This window comes from Triticum aestivum, chromosome 6B, assembly GCF_018294505.1.
Source record: "Triticum aestivum cultivar Chinese Spring chromosome 6B, IWGSC CS RefSeq v2.1, whole genome shotgun sequence".
In the NCBI taxonomy this organism is placed as follows: Eukaryota; Viridiplantae; Streptophyta; class Magnoliopsida; order Poales; family Poaceae; genus Triticum; species Triticum aestivum.
The window spans coordinates 656654244-656678213 of NC_057810.1; positions in this window are offsets into that span (position 1 = coordinate 656654244).

The following is a 23970-nucleotide window of genomic DNA, read 5'->3' on the forward strand; positions in this document are numbered from 1 at the left end:
CAACAGAATAACGGGCCGTTAATGGGTATAAAGTGATACACTGTTCATTACGGGTGTGAGTGTCAAAACCGGCGGATCTCGGGTAGGGGGTCCCGAACTGTGCGTCTAAGCCTAATGGTAACAGGAGGCTAGGGACACGATGTTTACCCAGGTTCGGGCCCTCTTGATGGAGGTAGTACCCTACTTCCTACCTGATTGATATTGATGATATGAGTATTACAAGAGTTGATCTACCACGAGATCAGAGAGGCTAAACCCTAGAAGCTAGCCTATGGTACGATTGTTGTTGTTCTTCTTGAGTCCTACGGACTAAACCCTCCGGTTTGTATAGACACCGAAGGGGGCTAGGGTGACACAGAGTCGGTTTACAGAGAAGGAGATCTACATCTGAATCGCCAAGCTTGCCTTCCACGCCAAGGAGAGTCCCATCCAGACACGGGACGAAGTCTTCAATCTTGTATCTTCATAGTCCAATAGGCTGGCCAAAGTATATAGTCTGGCTGTCCGGATAACCCCTTATCCAGGACTCCCTTAGTAGCCCCAAAACCAAGCTTCAATGACGATGAGTCCGGCGCGTAGATTGTCTTCGGCATTGCGAGGCGGGTTCCATCTCTGAATATCCAAGATAAATTCTGAACACAAGGATCGTGTCCGGCTCTGCAAGATAAATTCCATATATCGCTGTATAGAGAATAATAATCCAAGAATCTAATCTGCTGACAACTCTTCATAGTGTGACATCATGCCACGGTTCGGCAATTATTCGAACTATTTTTTACAACCTGCTTCCGCACACATTGCGAGGCGGTTTCTTTCGCACGTCTTGTCAAAGCAGAGATCATGTCCCCTTAATGCGGGATCCTCTTCAATACGAGCGTGGGTAACCCAACCGTACCATCAATTATGGTGAGTGGGGAACGAGCGGTTTCCATCAGGCAAGCGGGGAGGCATAAAGTTTTATCGCCTCTATAAAGGGGAAAGGCCTCCTCCTTTCTACCCACGCCTTCTTCTCCTTCTGCTCGCCCCTTTCCTTTCGCCCGAGCCCTAGCACCCAAGCATTCATCTTCCCCACCAACAAAGGTCCTCCAGAAATGTCCGGATCCGGAGCAGGAGGCAAGTGGATGGCCTCCTTCGTCCAGGACAAGGATATTAAGAAGCTGCGGGAGGCCGGATATCTGGCCAAGAAAATCGGCCACCGTCTTCCAACGGCAGGACAGTTTGTCCCTACTCCGGAGCCCCATGAGAGAGTCGTTTTCCTCCCCCATTTCATCTGCGGGCTTGGGTTTCCCCTTCACCCTTTTGTTCACGGCATCATGTATTACTATGAGATTGATTTTCACGATTTACCCCCCAATTCTTTCCTCAACATCTCGACGTTTATCGTCGTGTGTGAGGCCTTTCTCCGCATCTTGCCGCACTTAGGGCTATGGCTCAAGATCTTCAACGTGAAGCCCAAAGTGGTGAATGGCAAACATGCCGAGTCCGGAGGGGCCACGGTGACCAGGATGCCCAAGGTCACATGACCGACGGGTACTTTCAACGACTCCGTCAAGGAGTGGCAGCAACAGTGGTTCTATATCACTGAGCCGTGCGGCAAAAAGTGGGTCGCTGCTCCTGAGTTTCGATCTGGAGCCACTTTGCGGCTCACGTCCTGGCCCAAGAAGGGCGTGAACTGGTCGTCGTACGATGAACTGTCAGCGAACCAGGCGCGCGTCAAAGGTATGGAGGACAAGGCCATCAGGCTTGTTGACATGGTCCAGGTGATGATGGTCCTCCTCATCCTTCCTTGTCAGCACAGAGGCTGTGATTTGTGGGAGTATGACCTGGCCGAGCACCAGACCCTGCTGGAGCTTTTCGGCTCCTCGCACAAGGACATCTGGAAAGTGCTCTTCAAGTCCGGAAAACCATGGCCGGACTCTGCAGCAGACCGCGGGTACCAACTGTCCCACCCCGCCAGTCCGGTAAGTCGTCATTATGTCTTGGCCATCCATATGTTTCATTGATATGTCCCGAGGGTGATGTTTTTAACGTGCTTTTCCACGATCACCTCAGGGATGGACGAAGAAGGCGGAGCGGATTTATTGTCCGGCCCCGCTGCCGGAAGAACCGGCGGGACCTCTTCTGACGAAGATGCTGGTCCTAGCGCCTTACAAGGTGCCGAAGAAAGAGGCCGACAAAAAGGCCAGGGAGACCAGGAGTGGTCTTCGTCGGCGCGGTGCTTCGGACACGAAGTCCGAAGATTCTAGTGGCCATCCATCCTCCGGCGAGGACGAGGAGGAGGAAGAGGACGATGGGGAGGGAGAGGATGAGGAGGAAGAAGAACTCGAGTCCCCTACGAGTGGGAGGAAGAAAAGGATGGCCTCCTCATCCTTATAGGCAGATTCGGCTAAGAGGGGAAGAACATCCATCCCCGAGGTGTGCACCACGGCTACCGATAGCAGCCCGGAGTGGGATCCCAGGGCCCAGCCCCTGGTAAACTCGTAAGTGCATGAAATCCAAACACATTCATGAGTCTGAATTCTTTATTAGAATGTAGTATTTTGATTTGCACCGTACGTTTTACAGTCCGGCAAGGTCTCTTGCCCAATAGGCCTCATCGGAGGACTCGTTGAGCTCCGATGCCTTGGAGAGCGAGACACCTCCCAAGGCCCCTTCCCCAAAGCCTGGTTGTGACACCAAGGTGTTGTCAAAAAGAACCTGAGCCAGGGGGGCATACCTCGAGGTTCCCATGAACGTCGATGGCGTGGGCGATCGTGGATTCGGCCCATAGTCGGACACAGTCCTGGAGACACTTAAGGCTCCGGGTCAGGCAGGCAGCCCCTCGTGACTAGAGGGGGCGATCTTGCTCCACCTGCGACCTCCGTCCAACCAAAGGTGTCGGGCGGCCTATCCACAGCACTGGAGAGTGCGTCCATCATTGATGAACACCGCGCCCTTATGGGCGTGGTGATAGAAAAGATTCAGGCCGCCGAGAGCGGACTGAATGAATCCTGCATCAGCCTTATAAAAGGCTTGGAGGTATGTTTTTAGGAGTTGTTAGAAGATTGTCATAGTAGAGATGGCAGCCCCTGATGCACTATTCAGAGAGGACAGGAATCGGACAGGGGATCAAAGCTCTGTCTGCAGGAGACTGAGCTAATGACATAGGTCTATTGAATTATGAATCACGGGTCTGCAACGACTGCCTCCTCTCATACTGCGGAGGTGTCCGGACTCAGGCAGAGTCTAGAGCGGGCCGAAGAAGAACTCAGCCGAGTGAAGAAGCAGCTGGAGGATAAATAAGGTATGTTTTGAAAATTTTAGTGAGTTTTAGCACAAGTAAGTAGTTGTGTCTATCTTATAGCATATATATCATGCACTCCAGGGGCAGATGCTGAAATTGAGGCGCTCAAGAAGGTTGTTGCCTTGGCCGAAAAGAAAGCGGCCGTGGAGCAGGCTTTCTGCGAAAAGCACGAGGCGAGGGGCGTGGAAGCTTAACGAGAGCTTCAGGAAGCCGTAAACAAAAGCGAGAGTTTGTAGCACAGTCTATCATTGAAAGAATCCGAACTCGCCCAAGCTCTCCAGACCGCAAATGATGCTCGGGAGGAAGCCCAGGCTACTCTGAAGGATATTCAGGAGGCGCGGAAGATTGCGGCTGGTAAGGGTTTTTTCTTATTCAAAGCACCTTACGCCTTCACAGGGAAGATTCATGGTGACCCATTGAATCCTAATTTTTCTAGGGGCATTTGCGGATCTGCCATGCAGCATATCGGATGCTGCCCAATTCTGCCGAGCTGAAAAGAAGGAAACTGCGGAGAATCTCTTCTAGTCGCAGTATTTGGCGCCGAATTATCCGGTGCCATTTGTCGACCAGCTGAAACAGCTGATCGAACTGCATCAAGAGGCCGAACTAGCCACGAAGGATTTGGTTATCCGGCTATGGCCCGCCGAGCCCATACCGAGCAGTTTCTTTGGGCTCGTGAAGCGAATTGTGGATGCCTGCCCTCGGCTGGACGTCATTAAGTGGTCAGTTTGCATAGAAGGGGCACGAATGGCATTCGCCTGAGGGGGAAGCTTGATGCTGAGAATCTGATGACCGAGGAGCCGCCGGAGGGGAAGGAGCACCGCCAGGTCGAATTATATTATGATGGTGTCATGAAAGGGGCCCGCCTCGTGGCTGAGCAATCTGCGAAAGACATTATTTTTCCCTGAAAGTAATTGTGCTATCCTTTGTAAGGCGAAACAGAGTCACTTATATGTATGTGCCTGTTATGTGTAAACTTTATTCCTACGCGTATGTTTAATATGTTAGTCTTGAGAGTTGGCCAGTCGTCGGCTTTTGCCCCCACGTAGGAATTACGGGGGTGTTTGGGATACATCTGAACACTCTTTATCCCATTCTTGGGTCCATGAAGGAGGTGTTCAACACAGCGAACCAGGCAATCGAACTATAGGGCTTTATACCTCTCACTTAGCCATAGGAATTCGAGTATGGGAGGCGCAGCCCCTGGTGTTCGGAAGACCGCACGAGGGGCTCTAATATCGCCTGATCGGTGGACCGATCCTTCGCACGGTGCATTTTATTATGGCATTATGCGGAATAAATCCTTAAAGATTTTAGAACCTCTCGAACAGCTGACCAGCTCTCGCCTTATCATGACAGTCGGTTTTCAGCTTTCCCTACTGAGGTGTTCCTCCGGAAGAACCGGGACACAATCGTAGTAGTTCTCCCAGCGCTACCTTAGCCGATATTCCAGAATGTAAGGTACCAAAACATGGGAGCCGGGCAAACCCAACCAATGACCCAAGACATGATTCGGAGCTGATGCATATAATGCTATAAGTTCGGGGCGCCGAACGACCGAGAAGGTGTTTGGACTTTAGTCGTTGTAGTACAGGTGCAATGAAGCCCCTAGCATTTAAAGGCATAACACGATGTCCAGATGTCGTTATGACAAAATGTCGTTGAGAAATAATTGCAGATAAGCATCAAATGACTCTACATGCTGTATTTAATTAATACGTCTATGCGTATGAGTACGGGGCATGTTAGAAAAGAGAGGCATGACGGCAGAACCTGTTGGGACTGGGCGGTGGGGAGTTGTGCGCCAGTCTGGAGGAGTATCCGAATTGTATTCAGGTGGGGTGGAGATTCCCCCTGTGTGCGTCCAAGCTGATTCCATGTCACCGGTCCAGTTGTGCGCGAAGGCGAACCTGGAAATAATGCTAAAAGGCGTGTGTGGGCAGTGGCTGAGCCATGGGATGTGACTCGTCCAGCTTATGCTAGAGGATCTGTATGAGCTATGCTCAGGCTGGGGTATCATGAAGTAGTTCGGACTCCTTTGTTGGTGTCCGGGAGTTCAGTTGTCGAATCTAAGTTCGATTGAAAAAACTGTGACTCGCTGCTTCTGCTAATAAAGTAGCCAAATTCTCTTCAGTGCTGAGGCGAAGCTCGGTCTTGCCCGCAATTCTCACTACATCACGTGGGTCTTGTTTGTTTTTTAAACTGTCATGAGCATTGGGTGATAATGCATCAAGTTGCAGTGTGTCCTGGTGGTGCTGAATAGCTACTGCCTAGAGGTGTAATGTCGAAAGTTAGCTCTTTGATATGGCAATTTTGGGCGGTCCGAAGACCATCTCCAGAGTGGTGGGGCCTAAGTGGCTTTCGTGCCTAGTGATGACACTCGAAAATGAGTTTTTTGGTGTGTCTGATCCTTAGGTGATCGATCCCTAGACTTGATGATCTGGGCTTCTTGCCCTGGGACCTCTTCATGTTCCTTCCGTCGTCGGCCTGCCGATCTGTTTAAAGACCCAGCATTCTCTATTAGTGTGATTGGCTGCCGTGTCAGGAACCCGACTCAATGCCACATCGATCTAGCATGTAACACCTCATATCACTTTGCGGCCTCACGCACGGTATCCCCACGGGTGTCGCCTTACCTTTGCCCGGGACCGTTTGCGCCTTTTGGCACACGTATATGACAGTGTCGCTAGCATCCATATGATAAGGAGCCCGGGCTGACATGGCTAGTCATAAACCCAAAGTGGCACTAACTTACAGGGACAAGCATCCATGACCCAGCATCGAACGTGTCAGTCATCAGCGAGTGAATCCAGGCTGTAGCACTGGGCTAACAGGACTCCGGTGAACCGGGCTGTAGAGGGCTAACAGGACTCCGGTATTCATCGCGTGACATTTCCCCGAAGGGACAGACACATGATCGAAGAAGGACACATGCCGGCCAGCCTAAGTGTTCCGGAGCAGTAGCAAGCTACCAGGGCTCAGTGGAAGCACTAGGAGACATTTCCCGGTAAGAGAGACTACTAAGGATAAACAACTAGATAGTCAGATCCCACACATAGCAATACACATTACACGTACGCATAACATGCAAGTATGTGATGTACAACATGGCATCACATCATAACTCAACAACTCATATAGATAAAGGCTCAGAAGAGCCATCATAGCATTTATTACAAACAGGGGTCGCATGACCCAACATTCAGAGCAATCAAGCAACAGGCGGAAGCATTACATGTCTGAGTACAGACATCTATAAATGAAAAAGGCTGAAAGCCTGACTATCTACAACGTCCGATCAAGATCGTAGCTGAGGTACAAGCTACTTGTCGAAGTCCATGAGAACACTAGTAAGACCGAAGTCTCCGCTGCAAAAACATAAATAAAGCAACATGAGTACAAAGGTACTCAGCAAGACTTACATCAGATCCTATCATACATGCATGTGTATCAACAAGGTAATGTGGGGTTTAGTTGCAGCAAGCCAGCTTTGACTCAGTGGCTATCCTGTTCTACGACTACCAGAACTTCTTGAGGTGATATGGCGCACACGAGTCCACTAATCACCACACAATACACTACTATGGATTCATCCCTGTCTCCCTACGAGAAGGCCATCCATAGCACTCACACTTGTCTTGAGCATTTTATAGTATCCACTTCAAGTTGTCTATGTACCATGTAAGCATCCAAGAAGTCCATATCCGCGGACCCGGCTATTCGAATAGATCATGTTAACCCTACAGGGGTGTACTTCTTCACACACGCTCTCGCCACTTACCGCCATGTACACGTCATGTATCTCAGCAACCTTCAAGCGGAAGCCTGGCGAGGGTGTCGGCCACGACCTGACTAACCACACAAGACTCTGGTCCAGGTTTATCGCCTATTCGGGTTCCATCCGCAAGGAGATCCGGCCGGGGTGTCGCTCACGGCCCCAAACGATGTGAGCAGGGTTCCCAAGCCCACCATCCGGGTGCCACTTGGTACACCGTGCCACCTGTGCCTAGTCTGTCCCAAGCCCACCCTGCCGGGTGCCACTTGGTAGAAAAATAGCACTACCTACAAACACCAGAAACTAGTTGCGACTCCTGGACAGAGACCAAGTAGGTTAATAGGTCGAGAGAGTCAATTAAGGATCCCAATGTGTGGTAGTATTGAGTCATTGGACAACATACATAGAACTCAGTGCTTAAGGACGGTTCCAGTGAGACAATCCACCATGTACTCCTACATGGCCTCTCACCGCTACCTTTACCAAATCGTGTTCACACACTTCACTCTCAGCATCAGAACATATCATAACACTCCAATTCATTCCCAATGAATCAGACCTAACACACTCTAAGCAATAGCAGGCATAGCATGGTAGGAACACAACATGGCTCAATCAACTCCTACACATGCTAGTGGGTTTCAACTATTTACTGTGGCAATGACAGGTCATGAAGAGGAATGGGTTCAACTACCGCAGCACAAAGTAGCAGATGAATCGTTGTTGTCCTAATGCAATAACTGAGAGCAGGGGCGAGAGAGTAGGATTTTATCGGAATGAACAAGGGGGTTTGCTTGCCTGGTAAATCAACAAGGGAGGCACTGCTTCACAGACTGGTACTCTGGAACGTCTCCGGAGCAGGACCTATCGAGAAGGAACGGTGCCAACAATCAATACACAAGCATATGCAACAATATGATGCATGAACATGGCATGACGTTGTGATGTTGTTTGAGCTAATGCAACTAGTATTCATTTGGTTTGAAATTCATTTGAACCCAAAAGCTCAAATGCACTTCCAAAGTAGGCTCTTATATATGCCATAATGTGTTTCCCATATACAGCATGTATAAGTTGGTTTGTCATGCATGAAACTAGTACAGATGGATAGATTACATTTTTCTGATAATTATTCATATATAAATTATTTTAATCTGAGCTACGGTTGAATTGATATGAATTTTTGAAGTTTAAATCAATTTCTGGAATTTCCTGAATTATTTTAATTCCAGAAAATATATATTGCGCCAGCATGATGTCAGCACGACGTCAGCAGTCAACTGCGGCTGACTGGGGTCAAACCTGACGTGTGGGGTCCACACGTCAGTGTCACAGTTAGTTAACAGGGGAAGTTATTTGCTTAATTAAAAGGATTAAGGGTCGGGGCCCACTGTCAGTGAGACAACTAATTAACTGAGTTAATTAGCGCTAACTAAACTAATAGCTAAACTAAACAGGGGCATGGCCCACGCGTCAGTGACCCTGGGGGGGTCAAACCCCAGGTCAAACAAGTTAAACCCGCCGGCGGTTAGTCGCCGGCGAGGTCCGCGGCGTACTTGTGCCCCGGGTTTCCTCTGTGGTGCTCCAAATGGCGCGCGGCTAGGCGCGTTGGAGAGCCAGCTCGATGGCGCGTCGGGCAGTGGCCGTGGCTGGGCCTAGGGTGGCCGGAGTCGACGGCGGCGAGCTCGGCTGTGGCTGCCGGAGTTCGGGATAGCGCGGGCGTGGGGCTGCAGCTCGCGTTCGAGCGAACGGAGAGAACAAGCGGTAGCTACGAGGCAGCAGGAGCACGTCGGAGCTACTACGCGAGGCGGAGGTGCTCGGGGGCACGGAGCTCACCAGCCAAGGCGGACAGCGGCTCCGGGCGCTCGCGGGGCAGCGGCTACAGGGCACGCGCGAGAGAGAGAGGTGAGGGGAAAGGAAGAGGGGCTCACGGCGGACTCGCAGAGCAGCCCAGTGTGCTTGGGGACGTCCTGCGTGCGGCGAATCGACGGTGATGGCGACTTGCGGCGGCCGGAGGTGATGAAGGCGATGGTGACGGCTCCACGGGGCGTCCGACGTCTTGTGGCTTGACGGAGAGGACGAGGAAGTCGTGGCGGAGCTTCTGGACTCTATGGAGGGGCGAGGGAAGGCCAGTGGCCGCGGCAACGGCGAGCGGCGGCGGTGATGGCGCTCGGGTGTGCGAGGGAGAGAGCAGGGGGAGAGGAGGAGCACGGGGGAGAAGAGTGAGAGGGGTCGGGGCAGCGCATGGCGTCTCCAGAGGCGTCCAGACGAGGAGGGGAGAGGGCAGGCAGGCAGGGAGGCTGGTGGCGTGGCGCGGCGGAGCGCACGCGCGTCGGGCACGCGCCCATCCCCCTGTCGAGGACGAAGACGACAGAGGAGGGGGCCAGTGGGCTGGGCCGGCGCTGGCTGCTGCTGGGCTGCACAGGGAGGAGGCCCAGGTAAGTTTCTCCTCTTTTTGTCTCTTTTCTAATATTCTGACATATGTTTTAATTTAGTAATAACACTAAATCAATTTATTTCCTTATGCCCATTTTTGTAGGAACTAGTGGCATTATTCCAGAGCTCCCCAACAGGTGGCATAATTTTTGGACATATATTAATATATATAACTAATATATTTCCAATGCAAATATTTATGCATTAATTCCAAATGGCCAAAATAAATACTTATGAGCTCCTAAAAATATTGGTTTGATTTTTATCTCTGTCCAATATTTTCAGAGGGCAACATGAACATTTTCTTGGACCTTTTTGGAGCAATTTTTATTTGGGGTTATTTCAAAAAATGATTCTGAGGGTTCCACCAATCCTCATTTCAAAATTAAATGGAATTTTAAACATGATGCATAAATGACTAGCTAGTCTAGGTCATACCAGAACTAGGGATGTGACAACTCGCCCCCACTTGGAAGAATCTCGTCCCGAGATTCAGGGGTCGACGGAAAGAAAGCGGGGTACTCCAATCGAAGACGATCTTCTTGCTCCCAAGTAGCTTCTCTCTCGGAATGATGAGACCACTGAACTTTGAGAAACTTGATGTTCTGACGTCGGGTAACACGCTCTGCTTGATCAAGAATGCGAACCGGGTACTCTCGGTATGTGAGGTTATCTTGGAGATCAAGCGTTTCGTGGTCCACTCCGCGGATAGGATCCGAGAAGCAACGCCTGAGTTGAGAGACGTGGAAGACATCATGAACTCGAGAAAGATGTGGGGGTAGTTCCAACTGGTAGGCAACCTCTCCTCGTTTAGCGAGAATGCGAAAGGGACCAATGTAACGAGGAGCCAACTTGCCCTTGATACCGAAATGATGGGTACCCTTCAAAGGAGTAACCCGAAGGTAAGCCTTGTCGCCAACTTCATAAGTCATATCCTTATGATGACAATCATACTGGCTTTTCTGACGAGACTGGGCTGTTTTCAAATTCTCACGAATGATGCGAACTTGCTCTTCTGCCTCCTGGATCATGTCCGGTCCAAAGAATTGTCTTTCACCGGTTTCTGACCAGTTCAAAGGTGTTCGACATCTTCGTCCATAGAGAACCTCAAAAGGAGCTTTCTTGAGGCAGGATTGATAGCTATTGTTATAAGCAAACTCGGCAAAAGGAAGACATTTCTCCCAATCCATACCGAATGAGATAACGCAAGCTCTAAGCATGTCTTCGAGAATTTGGTTGACCCGTTCCACCTGACCACTCGACTGAGGGTGGAAAGCGGTACTGAAGGAAAGATGGGTTCCCATGGCAGTTTGGAAACTCTCCCAGAAATGAGAAGTGAAAAGACTTCCACGGTCTGAATTGATCTCTAGTGGAACACCATGAAGTGACACTATTCGAGAAATGTATAAGTCAGCAAGCTGACTAGCAGTGATACTCTCTCGAACAGGAAGGAAGTGAGCCACTTTGGAAAGACGATCAACGACTACGAAGATAGCGTTATTCCCTCTCTTGGTGCTGGGAAAGCCGATGATGAAGTCCATACCAACTTTATCCCATTTCCATTCAGGAATAGCTAAAGGCTGAAGAGTGCCAGCAGGCCTTTGATGCTCTGCCTTAACACGACGACATACGTCACAATTAGCAATGAAGTCGGCGATTTCTCTCTTCATCCTAGTCCACCAGAACCTCTGGCGTAGGTCCTGATACATCTTAGTGCTACCGGGATGAATCGTGAGAGGAGATTCATGCGCCTCCTTGAGAATCAATTGTCGAAGATGTTGCTTCTTGGGGACCACCAGGCGGTTCCCAAAGAAAACAACACCACGATCATCCATAGAGAAACTACCAGCAACTCCCTTCTTAACGTTATCCTTGATACGAGAAATACCCGTATCATATTGCTGGCTAGTTATGATCTGATCCTCAAGAGTAGGCTTTGCCACCAAGGTAGAAAGGAATCTGTGAGGAGCAATGTGAAGGTTAAGCTTACAGAATTCCTCATGGAGAAGGGGTTGGACTTGCTGCAGCATGAGATTGTTGCAATAGGATTTACGGCTTAGAGCATCAGCCATGACATTGGCTTTGCCTGGGGTGTAGGTAATCCCTAGATCATAATCTATGATTAACTCCAACCAACGTCTTTGCCTAAGGTTCAGGTCTGGTTGGGTGAAGATATACTTGAGACTCTGGTGATCGGTGTAGATCTCGCAACGTTTACCAAGGAGGTAATGTCGCCAGGTCTTGAGTGCATAGACTACGGCTGCAAGCTCTAGATCATGTGTAGGATAATTCTCCTCATGTGGATGCAACTGTCGAGATGCATAGGCAATCACATGACGATCCTGCATAAGAATGCAACCTAATCCCTCTCGTGAGGCGTCACAATAGATAACAAAGTCCTTTGTGAAATCCGGTGGCACAAGTATGGGAGCAGAAGTCAGGCGTCTTTTCAGTTCCTGAAAACTGTACTCACACTGTGGGGACCACTCAAACTTTTTATCTTTCTTGAGAAGTTCCGTGAGGGGTTTGGCTACTTTGGAGAAATTTTCAACAAAGCGGCGACAATAGATGGCTAGACCAAGGAAACTCCTAACTTTTTTAACGGTCTCAGGTGGAGTCCAATCAAGAACGGCCTTGACTCTCTCGGGATTGACAGCAATGCCCTTACCAGAGATTACGTGGCCTAAGTAGGTCACTTCTGGCAACCAAAATTCACACTTGGAGAACTTGGCATAAAGGCGGTGCTCTCTGAGTTTTTCTAACACAAGTCTAAGATGTTCGGCATGCTCTTCCTCATTCTTCGAGTAAATAAGAATATCATCGAGGTAAACCACGATGAACTTATCTAAGTACTTCATGAAGATCGAGTTCATCAAGCGGCAGAATGTGGCTGGGGCGTTGGTTAGGCCAAAGGACATGACGGTGTACTCGTACTGGCCATAACGAGTGACAAAAGCTGTCTTGGGAATGTCCCCGTTTCTGATCTTAATTTGGTGGTATCCCAACCTCAAATCCATCTTGGAGAAGACTGAGGATCCAGCGAGCTGATCATACAGGTCGTTGATCCTGGGGAGCGGATACTTGTTCTTTATCATGACCAAATTAACGGGACGATAATCTACAACCATCCGGTCCGTACCATCCTTCTTCTTGACAAAGAGGACGGGGCAAGCCCAAGGAGAAGAACTAGGACGGATGAAACCTTTTTGCAAGGACTCGTCAAGTTGTTTCTTAAGCTCGGCTAGTTCTAAGGGTGCTATCTTGTAAGGTCTCCTAGAGATTGGAGCCGTTCCTGGGATAAGATCTATGACGAACTCTACATCTCTGTCAGGTGGAACACCTGGCAGTTCCTCTGGAAAGACATCCGGAAAGTCACGGACTACTGGGATATCTTCAAGGTCTGGAAGAGGGCTGGCATTAAGAGAATAGAGCTGACGCTTTGCAACTCTAGTGGAGACAGTGACTATCTTGCCAGATGGGTGTGTAAGCTGAACAGATCTGGTGTAACAATCAATCTTGGCATGATGAGCTGTCATCCAGTCCATACCCAAGATGATGTTAATATCTAAGGACTTGAGGGCTACAAGTGATGCAAGGAATACAAGTCTGTCAACAAGGATTTCATTACCATGGCTTACACTAGAGGTTTGCCATTTGGATCCAGGAGTTTGGATGACTAGCGGCGTTGGCATATCACAAAATGACAGGTTGTGCAAGTTAGCATAGCTTTCAGAAATGAAGGAGTGAGATGCTCCAGTATCGAATAGAACTGATGCTGGGTGACAATTGACAAGGAGTGTACCAAGAACGACATCCGGATCATCATGAGCGTCTTTAGCTGAGACGTGATGCACACGTCCACGTTCAGTGGGGGCTGACTTGACACTGATCATCTTGCGTGATGGCTTAACACAGCCAACAGTCTTCTCGGGCTGGGGTGGAGCATAACTAGTCTGAGAGCAGTCACGTGCATAGTGTCCTGGCTTCCCGCATGTGAAGCAAGTCCCTGAGGTTGGACGGGGACCCGCACTGACAAGCTGTCTACCAGTAGGCCTGGGTGGAACATATGGCTGAGCTAGGGGAGGCACCACATGGGATGGCCTCGGTGCATATCCGGAAGGAAGAGCGGAGTTTGGAACCCAGATCCGGCGCTTTTGAGAACTAGAACCGGAAGAAGATCCCAAATCACGGGCGTGCTTACGAGACTCCTCGTAAGTGAGCTGAGCTGTCTCTGCATTAATGGCCTTGTTCACAAGAGCTTGGAATGTATCACAATGATGCAGGTGGAGATCACGATGCAACTTGGGGTTGAGACCCTTCCGGAACCTAGCTTGCTTCTTGGCGTCCGTGGACACTTCTTCTGTGGCATAGCGAGCGAGGTTCTCAAACTCTCTACTATAAGCATCAACAGCCATCTTACTCAGGGTGAAACTACAGAACTCTTCTCTCTTGCAATCGATGAGGGCTTCAGGAATGTGATGCTCGCGAAAAGCCTCAGTGAAATCTCTCCAGGTAGGATTCTGGCCAGCTGGAAGCATAGCCTCATAGTTCTGCCACCAAAGACAAGCAGGACCTTCCAGGTGGTATGCGGCATAAGTGACCTTGTCATCTTCATCTACGCTCGCGGAACGCAGCTTATGAGTGATGCTACGGAGCCAGTCATCTGCATCGAGTGGCTCGATGGAATGATGAAAGGTAGGTGGGTGCAAGCGAATGAAGTCATGAATGGTCGCAGACTTATTGGACTGATGTGCGGTGTTCTCCTCGATACGTGCCAACAAACGGTTAGACTCACGCTTGTTCCTCTCCATCTCTAACATGAACTCTGTCAACGAAGGCGGGTCGGGAGGATCCTCATCCCTACCATCTTCATGGTTCTGGCTACGAATAATAGAACTTGATGACATCCTGAGAAACGAAACCAGGGACGGAGTAAGCATCAACTATAGACTGTAGAATGTAGGACAAGGAATTAGTATCTCTCGAACTCCTAGGAAAATTCCGGCAGCATAACGGCAGTAAAATGCTCAGAATGAGACATCCTACTAAAAATGGGGTGGTAACATACTCATCAGCATTACTCAAGGTTCTGAGATCATACTAAACAGACTACACCGAAAATACTCAAAACTGGGGTATGACTCTGATCAACCAATCCTATGGGACTACGGAGTAGTAACACGTGATCCTGATAGACGGAAGAGAAAGCCTAGTTCCTTAACCCCGTAGGAAAGATAGGATGACTCAGATCAGAAGGCCATGAGGTATAAGGAGTAAGAAGAGCCTTACGTTCCTTCCCACAATCAATTCCCTTATATAACTAAAGAATTTCTAGACTCAACTTTGACCAGTTTGGCTTGGTAATCCTACAGGCAGTCAGGCTCTGATACCAAAGTTGTCAGGACCCCGACTCAATGCCACATCGATCTAGCATGTAACACCTCATATCACTTTGCGGCCTCACGCACGGTATCCCCACGGGTGTCGCCTTACCTTTGCCCGGGACCGTTTGCGCCTTTTGGCACACGTATATGACAGTGTCGCTAGCATCCATATGATAAGGAGCCCGGGCTGACATGGCTAGTCGTAAACCCAAAGTGGCACTAACTTACAGGGACAGGCATCCATGACCCAGCATCGAACGTGTCGGTCATCAGCGAGTGAATCCAGGCTGTAGCACTGGGCTAACAGGACTCCGGTGAACCGGGCTGTAGCGGGCTAACAGGACTCCGGTATTCATCGCGTGACATTTCCCCGAAGGGACAGACACATGATCGAAGAAGGACACATGTCGGCCAGCCTAAGTGTTCCGGAGCAGTAGCAAGCTACCAGGGCTCAGTGGAAGCACTAGGAGACATTTCCCGGTAAGAGAGACTACTAAGGATAAACAACTAGATAGTCAGATCCCACACATAGCAATACACATTACACGTACGCATAACATGCAAGTATGTGATGTACAACATGGCATCACAGCATAACTCAACAACTCATATAGATAAAGGCTCAGAAGAGCCATCATAGCATTTATTACAAACAGGGGTCGCATGACCCAACATTCAGAGCAATCAAGCAACAGGCGGAAGCATTACATGTCTGAGTACAGACATCTATAAATGAAAAAGGCTGAAAGCCTGACTATCTACAACGTCCGATCAAGATCGTAGCTGAGGTACAAGCTACTTGTCTAAGTCCATGAGAACACTAGTAAGACCGAAGTCTCCGCTGCAAAATCATAAATAAAGCAACATGAGTACAAAGGTACTCAGCAAGACTTACGTCAGATCCTATCATACATGCATGTGTATCAACAAGGTAATGTGGGGTTTAGTTGCAGCAAGCCAGCTTTGACTCAGTGGCTATCCTGTTCTACGACTACCAGAACTTCTTGAGGTGATATGGCGCACACGAGTCCACTAATCACCACACAATACACTACTATGGATTCATCCCCGTCTCCCTACGAGAAGGCCATCCATAGCATTCACACTTTTCTTGAGCATTTTATAGTATCCACTTCAAGTTGTCTATGTACCATGTAAGCATCCAAGAAGTCCATATCCGCGGACCCGGCTATTCGAATAGATCATGTTAACCCTGCAGGGGTGTACTTATTCACACACGCTCTCGCCACTTACCGCCATGTACACGTCATGTATCTCGGCAACCTTCAAGCGGAAGCCTGGCGAGGGTGTCGGCCACGACCTGACTAACCACACAAGACTCTAGTCCAGGTTTATCGCCTATTCGGGTTCCATCCGCAAGGAGATCCGGCCGGGGTGTCGCTCACGGCCCCAAACGATGTGAGCAGGGTTCCCAAGCCCACCATCCGGGTGCCACTTGGTACACCGTGCCACCTGTGCCTAGTCTGTCCCAAGCCCACCCTGCCGGGTGCCACTTGGTAGAAAAATAGCACTACCTACAAACACCAGAAACTAGTTGCAACTCCTGGACAGAGACCAAGTTGGTTAATAGGTCGAGAGAGTCAATTAAGGATCCCAATGTGTGGTAGTATCGAGTCATTGGACAACATACATAGAACTCAGTGCTTAAGGACGGTTCCAGTGAGACAATCCACCATGTACTCCTACATGGCCTCTCACCGCTACCTTTACCAAATCGTGTTGACACACTTCACTCTCAGCATCAGAACATATCATAACACTCCAATTCATTCCCAATGAATCAGACCTGACACACTCTAAGCAATAGCAGGCATAGCATGGTAGGAACACAACATGGCTCAATCAACTCCTACACATGCTAGTGGGTTTCAACTATTTACTGTGGCAATGACAGGTCATGAAGAGGAATGGGTTCAACTACCGCAGCACAAAGTAGCAGATGAATCGTTGTTGTCCTAATGCAATAACTGAGAGCAGGGGCGAGAGAGTAGGATTTTATCGGAATGAACAAGGGGGTTTGCTTGCCTGGTAAATCAACAAGGGAGGCACTGCTTCACAGACAGGTACTCTGGAATGTCTCCGGAGCAGGACCTATCGAGAAGGAACGGTGCCAACAATCAATACACAAGCATATGCAACAATATGATGCATGAACATGGCATGACGTTGTGATGTTGTTTGAGCTAATGCAACTAGTATTCATTTGGTTTGAAATTCATTTGAACCCAAAAGCTCAAATGCACTTCCAAAGTAGGCTCTTATATATGCCATAATGTGTTTCCCATATACATCATGTATAAGTTGGTTTGTCATGCATGAAACTAGTACAGATGGATAGATTACATTTTTCTGATAATTTTTCATATATAAATTATTTTAATCTGAGCTACGGTTGAATTGATATGAATTTTTGAAGTTTAAATCAATTTCTGGAATTTCCTGAATTATTTTAATTCCAGAAAATATATATTGCGCCAGCATGACGTCAGCACGACGTCAGTAGTCAACTGCGGTTGACTGGGGTCAAACCTGATGTGTGGGGTCCACACGTCAGTGTCACAGTTAGTTAACAGGGGAAGTTATTTGCTTAATTAAAAGGATTAAGGGTCGGGGCCCACTGTCAGTGAGACAACTAATTAACTGAGTTAATTAGCGCTAACTAAACTAATAGCTAAACTAAACAGGGGCATGGCCCACGCGTCAGTGACCCTGGGGGGGTCAAACCCAGGTCAAACAAGTCAAACCCGCCGGCGGTTAGTCGCCGGCGAGGTCCACGGCGTACTTGTGCCCCGGGTTTCCTCTGTGGTGCTCCAAATGGCGCGCGGCTAGGCGCGTTGGAGAGACAGCTCGATGGCGCGTCGGGCGGTGGCCGTGGCTGGGCCTGGGGTGGCCGGAGTCGACGGCGGCGAGCTCGGCTGCGGCTGCCGGAGTTCGGGATAGCGCGGGCGTGGGGCTGCAGCTCGCGTTCGAGCGAACGGAGAGCACAGGCGGTAGTTACGAGGCAGCAGGAGCACATCGGAGCTACTACGCGAGGCGGAGGTGCTCGGGGGCACGGATCTCGCCGGCCATGGCGGACGGCGGCTTCGGGCGCTCGCGGGGCAGAGGCTACAGGGCACGCGCCAGAGAGAGAGGTGAGGGGAAAGGAAGAGGGGCTCACGGCGGACTCGCAGAGCAGCCCAGTGTGCTTGGGGACGTCCTGCGTGCGGCGAATCGACGGTGATGGCGATCTGCGGCGGCCGGAGGTGATGAAGGCGACGCGACGGCTCCACGGGGCGTCCGGCGTCTTGTGGCTTGACGGAGAGGACGACGAAGTCGTGGCGGAGCTTCTGGACTCTATGGAGGGGCGAGGGAAGGCCGGTGGCCGCGGCAACGGCGAGCGGTGGCGGTGATGGCGCTCGGGTGTGCGAGGGAGAGAGCAGGGGGAGAGGAGGAGCACGGGGGGGAAGAGTGAGAGGGGTCGGGGCGGCGCGTGGCGTCTCCAGAGGCGTCCAGACGAGGAGGGGAGAGGGCAGGCAGGCAGGGAGGCTGGTGGCGTGGCGCGGCGGAGCGCGCGCACGTCGGGCACGCGCCCATCCCCCTGTCGAGGACGAAGACGACAGAGGAGGGGGCCAGTGGGCTGGGCCGGCGCTGGCTGCTGCTGGGCTGCACAGGGAGGAGGCCCAGGTAAGTTTCTCCTCTTTTTGTCTCTTTTCTAATATTCTGACATATGTATTGATTTAGTAATAACACTAAATCAATTTATTTCCTTATGCCCATTTTTGTAGGAACTAGTGGCATTATTCCAGAGCTCCCCAACAGGTGGCATAATTTTTGGACATATATTAATATATATAACTAATATATTTCCAATGCAAATATTTATGCATTAATTCCAAATGGCCAAAATAAATACTTATGAGCTCCTAAAAATATTGGTTTGATTTTTATCTCTGTCCAATATTTTCAGAGGGCAACATGAACATTTTCTTGGACCTTTTTGGAGCAATTTTTATTTGGGGTTATTTCAAAAAATGATTCTGAGGGTTCCACCAATCCTCATTTCAAAATTAAATGGAATTTTAAACATGATGCACAAATGACTAGCTAGTCTAGGTCATACCAGAACTAGGGATGTGACATGCCGCTCCTGGGGTACCATGAATTTGACATGGGCGGTCAAGTATGCGGTTCAGGCTGGAGGGGGCCGAATTAAGATGTTGAAGTCTCTTCTCCCGCTCAACGAGTTGAGGACTACGGACTCCTGTGTTGATCGCCGTTTCCTGGGCGTCATTCTTTGTCTTGGGACGCTTATATTTGTTGCACCAAGGTTTGCGGACTCTGTTTTTGTCTGCGGATGCGTCCGAGGTGCTTGCTATGTTGTTGTTTAGTATGTAATGTTGGTCTTGCACGCAGCCCCTTGCCGCAGTGTGCTGTCGGCAGGGTGTAGGCCTGCATTTGGTTTTTAGTGCCGCCTCCTCGAATTGAGGTACTAGCCTGCGCTTTGGGTAGTGTTTTGATCGGCGCTCGAGTCTGTATTCCTCGACTGCCCGGACCTTAGTCCGTCTGTCTGTGAGCAAATTCTGACCAGCCTGAAGCTGCTGCTGTTTCTTTTTCAGGCTTCTTGCAGTGGCTATAAGCCGGTGCTTGAAGCGCTCCTACTGTATGGGGTCCTCTGGTACGCCGACTTCGTCGTCACCGAGGCTCACCTCGTCTTCGGAGGGAGGCATGTAGATATCGTCCTCCAAGTATCCGCCCGTCACCTATTCGTCTGGGCTAACCTGACCGGGTTCCTTCTCGGCTTGCTCGAAGGTCGGTTGATCAAGGTCGTATTCCTCTTCGGCACCATCTGGATTTTCTTCTCCATTGTCGGTGTTGCTGTGGCGGGGCTTGGAGCGGCGCTGATGACGCCCATGTTTTGATTTCTTCCCCGAGGGGTTATCTCCTGTTGCCTCGTCGCCATTGGTTTCTTTGGGAGTATCCACCGTATATATATCATATGAAGAGGTGGCAGTCCATCGCCCTGTGGGCGGTGGTTCCTGTTCTTCTCCCGCAACATCGTCTATACCGTTGATGTCTTAGAAATCGAAGTTAAGCACATCGGTCAAGTCATCGACTGTGGCTATTAAGTGGGTGGTGGGTGGGTAACGAATTTCTTCGTCGCCAACTTCCCACTCAAGCCGGACATAGTTCGGCCAGGAGTCTCCTGACAGAGAGAGAGACTTTAATGAATCTAGCACGTCTCCAAAGGGTGAGTGCTCAAAGATATCCGCGGCGGCGAACTCGATAACCGGAGCCCAGTTAGATTCGATGGGAACGGATGCGCGCGGTCCGGAACATACGGCCGGAGACAAGTTCGGGGGTCCGGAGATACAGATTTCCTTAGGAGAGGAGTCTGTGTTCGGCTCCAACGCCGATGAGTGTGCGGCCTCCGGGGCAGGGTCCATCCACCCGTCCTCGGAAGGCACGGCCTGCTCTGGAACAAAGTCTGGAGCTGTAGTAGGTGCGATGTTCCGAATACTGTCCGACTGCCGATCTAGGTCATGCACGTCGTGATCATTCGGCGCTCCTGACATGGGCCCGAATCCGTCGAAGATCAAGTCTCCGCGGATGTCGGCAGTGTAGTTTAGGTTTCCAAACCTGACCTGACGGCCAGGTGCGTAGCTATCGATCTGCTCCAGGTGGCCAAGTGAGTTGTCCCGCAGTGCGAAGCCGCCGAACACAAAGATCTGTCCGGGGAGACAAGTCTCACCCAAGACGGCGTGGTTGAAGGTTGGAGAAGCCATCTAGCCTTACAGCGATGAGACAGAGGAACTCTCAATCAAAGCACCAATGTCGGTGTCAAAACCGATGGATCTCGGGTAGGGGGTCCCGAACTGTGCGTCTAAGGCTAATGGTAACAGGAGGCTGGGGACATGATGTTTACCCAGGTTCGGGACCTCTCGATGGAGGTAATACCCTACTTCCTTCTTGATTGATCTTGATGATATGAGTATTACAAGAGTTGATCTACCACGAGATCAGAGAGGCTAAACCCTAGAAGCTAGCTTATGGTATGATTGTTGTTGTTCTTCTTGAGTCCTACGGACTAAACCCTCTAGTTTATATAGACACCGAGGGGGCTGGGGTTACACAGAGTCGGTTTTACAGAGAAGGAGATCTACATGCGAATCGCCAAGCTTGCCTTCCACGCCAAGGAGAGTCCCATCCGGACACGGGACGAAGTCTTCAATCTTGTATCTTCATAGTCCAACAGTCTGACCAAAGTATATAGTCCGGCTGTCCGGATACCCCCTTATCCAGGACTCCCTCAACGGGCCAGTTTCACCATGGGCCGTTATTGGGTGTAAAGTGATACACTGTTCATTACGGGCCAGTTCAACACGGGCCGTTAATAGGCCAAGAGTTACATAGGCCTCATATGGGCCGAAAGACGTCATGGGCTATACATGGGCCTGAAGTGAAAACGGGCTGGAATCATATTGGATGACCCAGATGACGCTACTGGGCCTAATGCGGATAGGGCATAACGGGCCTTGGGTTAGCGGGCTGTAAATGGGCTATATGCGAACAGGCCGTTAATAGGCTTTACATGGGCCCACCATCTTTTGACCCAGTCAAACGGGCGGGCCTTTTCACAGGAATGGGCCTCTGTTGGGCCGTGCCACGTGTCGATGTTTCATAGGCGCCTTCTGTCCAATGAGTGGATGACATCTGTCCTAACGATGAGCCGACACGTGTTTCCTCCAGCCAATGATGATTTTACACGTGGAAAATCCTCATTGGTCGGGGCTGTTAACGGGTTATCGGATCCAAAACCCGACTCAATAGCTTAACGGCGTTCCGTTACGGTGGATGCCACGTGTTGGTAACCCTTGACGAAAGCACTTCTGTGACGCGTGATTTGTCGTCATGGAAGTGGACACTTTCGTGATGATAATTTTGGTAATGTCATGGAACACTTCTACGACAGCACATGTATGACTATCTTGATTCTGTCATAAAATCATTATGGATGTACATGCATGACAAAAATGCGACCTACTGTGACAAACACGTATCATCACGGAAGTGTATTTTTTTTGTAGTGCACAATGGGGGACTCAGGAACCACGTTTTTGGAAGGATTTCAAGGAAAATTCAAGAACTTGCAACTCTCCGAAACAGAGAAAAAGGGAATCAGGATTGGAAAGAAGCAGGCATGCTCCTCGCGGGTAAACAAGCTACAGGCTGTAGGTAAACTTCTCTCAGAGAGGCCGATTAGAGCAGAGCATGTGGGAAGATCCTTGGGGGGAGCTTGGAGTCCAATTTTTTGTGTGGAATGCATACAATTGGGGAGGAATTTTTTCTCTTTACTTTCCATACATGTGGGAAGGATAAGGCACTAGATGCTGGACCCTGGAGATTCAACAATAACCTTTTAGTAATGGAGGATTTTGTGCCGAGTAGAACTATAGATGAGTACGAATTTAAGACAATACCTATTTGGATTAGAGCTTATGGGATTCCAATGGGGATGATGAGCAAACACTACTAGGGAAAAGCCTAGTAGCAGCGCGGGTTTTAGGCCTATCAGTAGCACGGGACGATGCGCTACTGATAAGGCTCTACAGCTAACATGTAGCAGTAGCGCCTGTCGTTCCACACTACTACTATACATGGATAGCTGTAGCGCGCTTCAGTGAAGAGCACTGCTGATATTATCTGCAGCGCTTTTTACAGGGAAGCACTACTGGTAAGGCGGCGCTACTGCTAACTTTTTCCCCTCACTACTACTAGTTTTATTAGTTTTTTTTCTACATATTTGTTTTATATTTGAATAGGCTTTATACAATAATCTTTAGCATATCATACACATACAAATGTAATCATAGCATATACATACAACTAGTCTCATCAAATCATGTCATCATCATAATCATCATCCAACACAAAGTGGTCTCTCGTCATCATCTCGAAAATAGCGATACAAGTCTCGATTACTTGCAAATACATCGTCAGCCATCTAAACAATGATATACGTGAGAAGAGCTATCACTTTGAGTGAGAGCGGAACTATGCAGTACATGAGTTCGTATCCCACTCTCGCATTAGCGTGAACCTAAACTAACTACTGCCTGTTGCTCGGAAACCGGAAATCGGTACACCTGGGCCTCACACTCCGGCCACTCGTTGTATATATGCCCCTGGCGTAGCACTTCTTCGCCATCGATGATCTATGCACCTGCATCATCACATGATTCGATGATATGCAACATATATAGTTGAGCAACAGAAAGAGACAGACTTGGCAAAAATAGAAACAACATATCATAAGCATAAATAACAAAGTTCATCATACCCAAAATGCCCTAACTAGAGTGATCTTTGCTAGTCGAGGAGGAGGATGGTTTAATTACATCACAAATAAAGTTTCGTCGTGCATAACTCAAAGTTTTTTCATACAGAAAGTATGGACTAAACGGACACATTGTCATATATCGACAATCACTCCAACATGTTGTGCCATCCATCGATGTCAGGAGATAGTCCCCGAGCTTAGTGAAAGGCGTCATGTCGAGACGCTGAGAGGCTACCCATGTTTGGACTTCTTCCCGCGACATTTGTCCTTCTTCGTAGAACATCCCTGTTTTTCCGACGACCTCCTTCATGATGATTTGGGCAAGTTCGCGCTGGATGTGATAGAACTCAGCTCAAAGTCGATGATCCTCGATATCTCCTACGTTCTTTGCCCATTGCAGAATATGGGCATCGCCAGATCTAGGTGACATGCGAAGGTTCTGGTGATCCCGTCTGTACTCCATCATGTGGTGTAGGACATAGAATCCATCATTAAGAGAACCACTCGGTTGCTGGATGCAGCAGAAGTCGGTCTTATGGCCGAAGGTGAGCCTGCCGCCCCTTCTCTTCTTGTCCTTGACCTCTCCACCCCGTGCTTGGTAGTAGAACATAGCACTGTCCAGAAGATCCTTGATGTGGGTGTAATCCTTTTTATGAATGTTCTTCGACGAGTCCAAGTAGAGAGTGTGGGAGTATCGGGGGTAGAGGATGATGAGGACGGCGCGCCCGCCGCTGCGCAAAATAAGTACACCTGA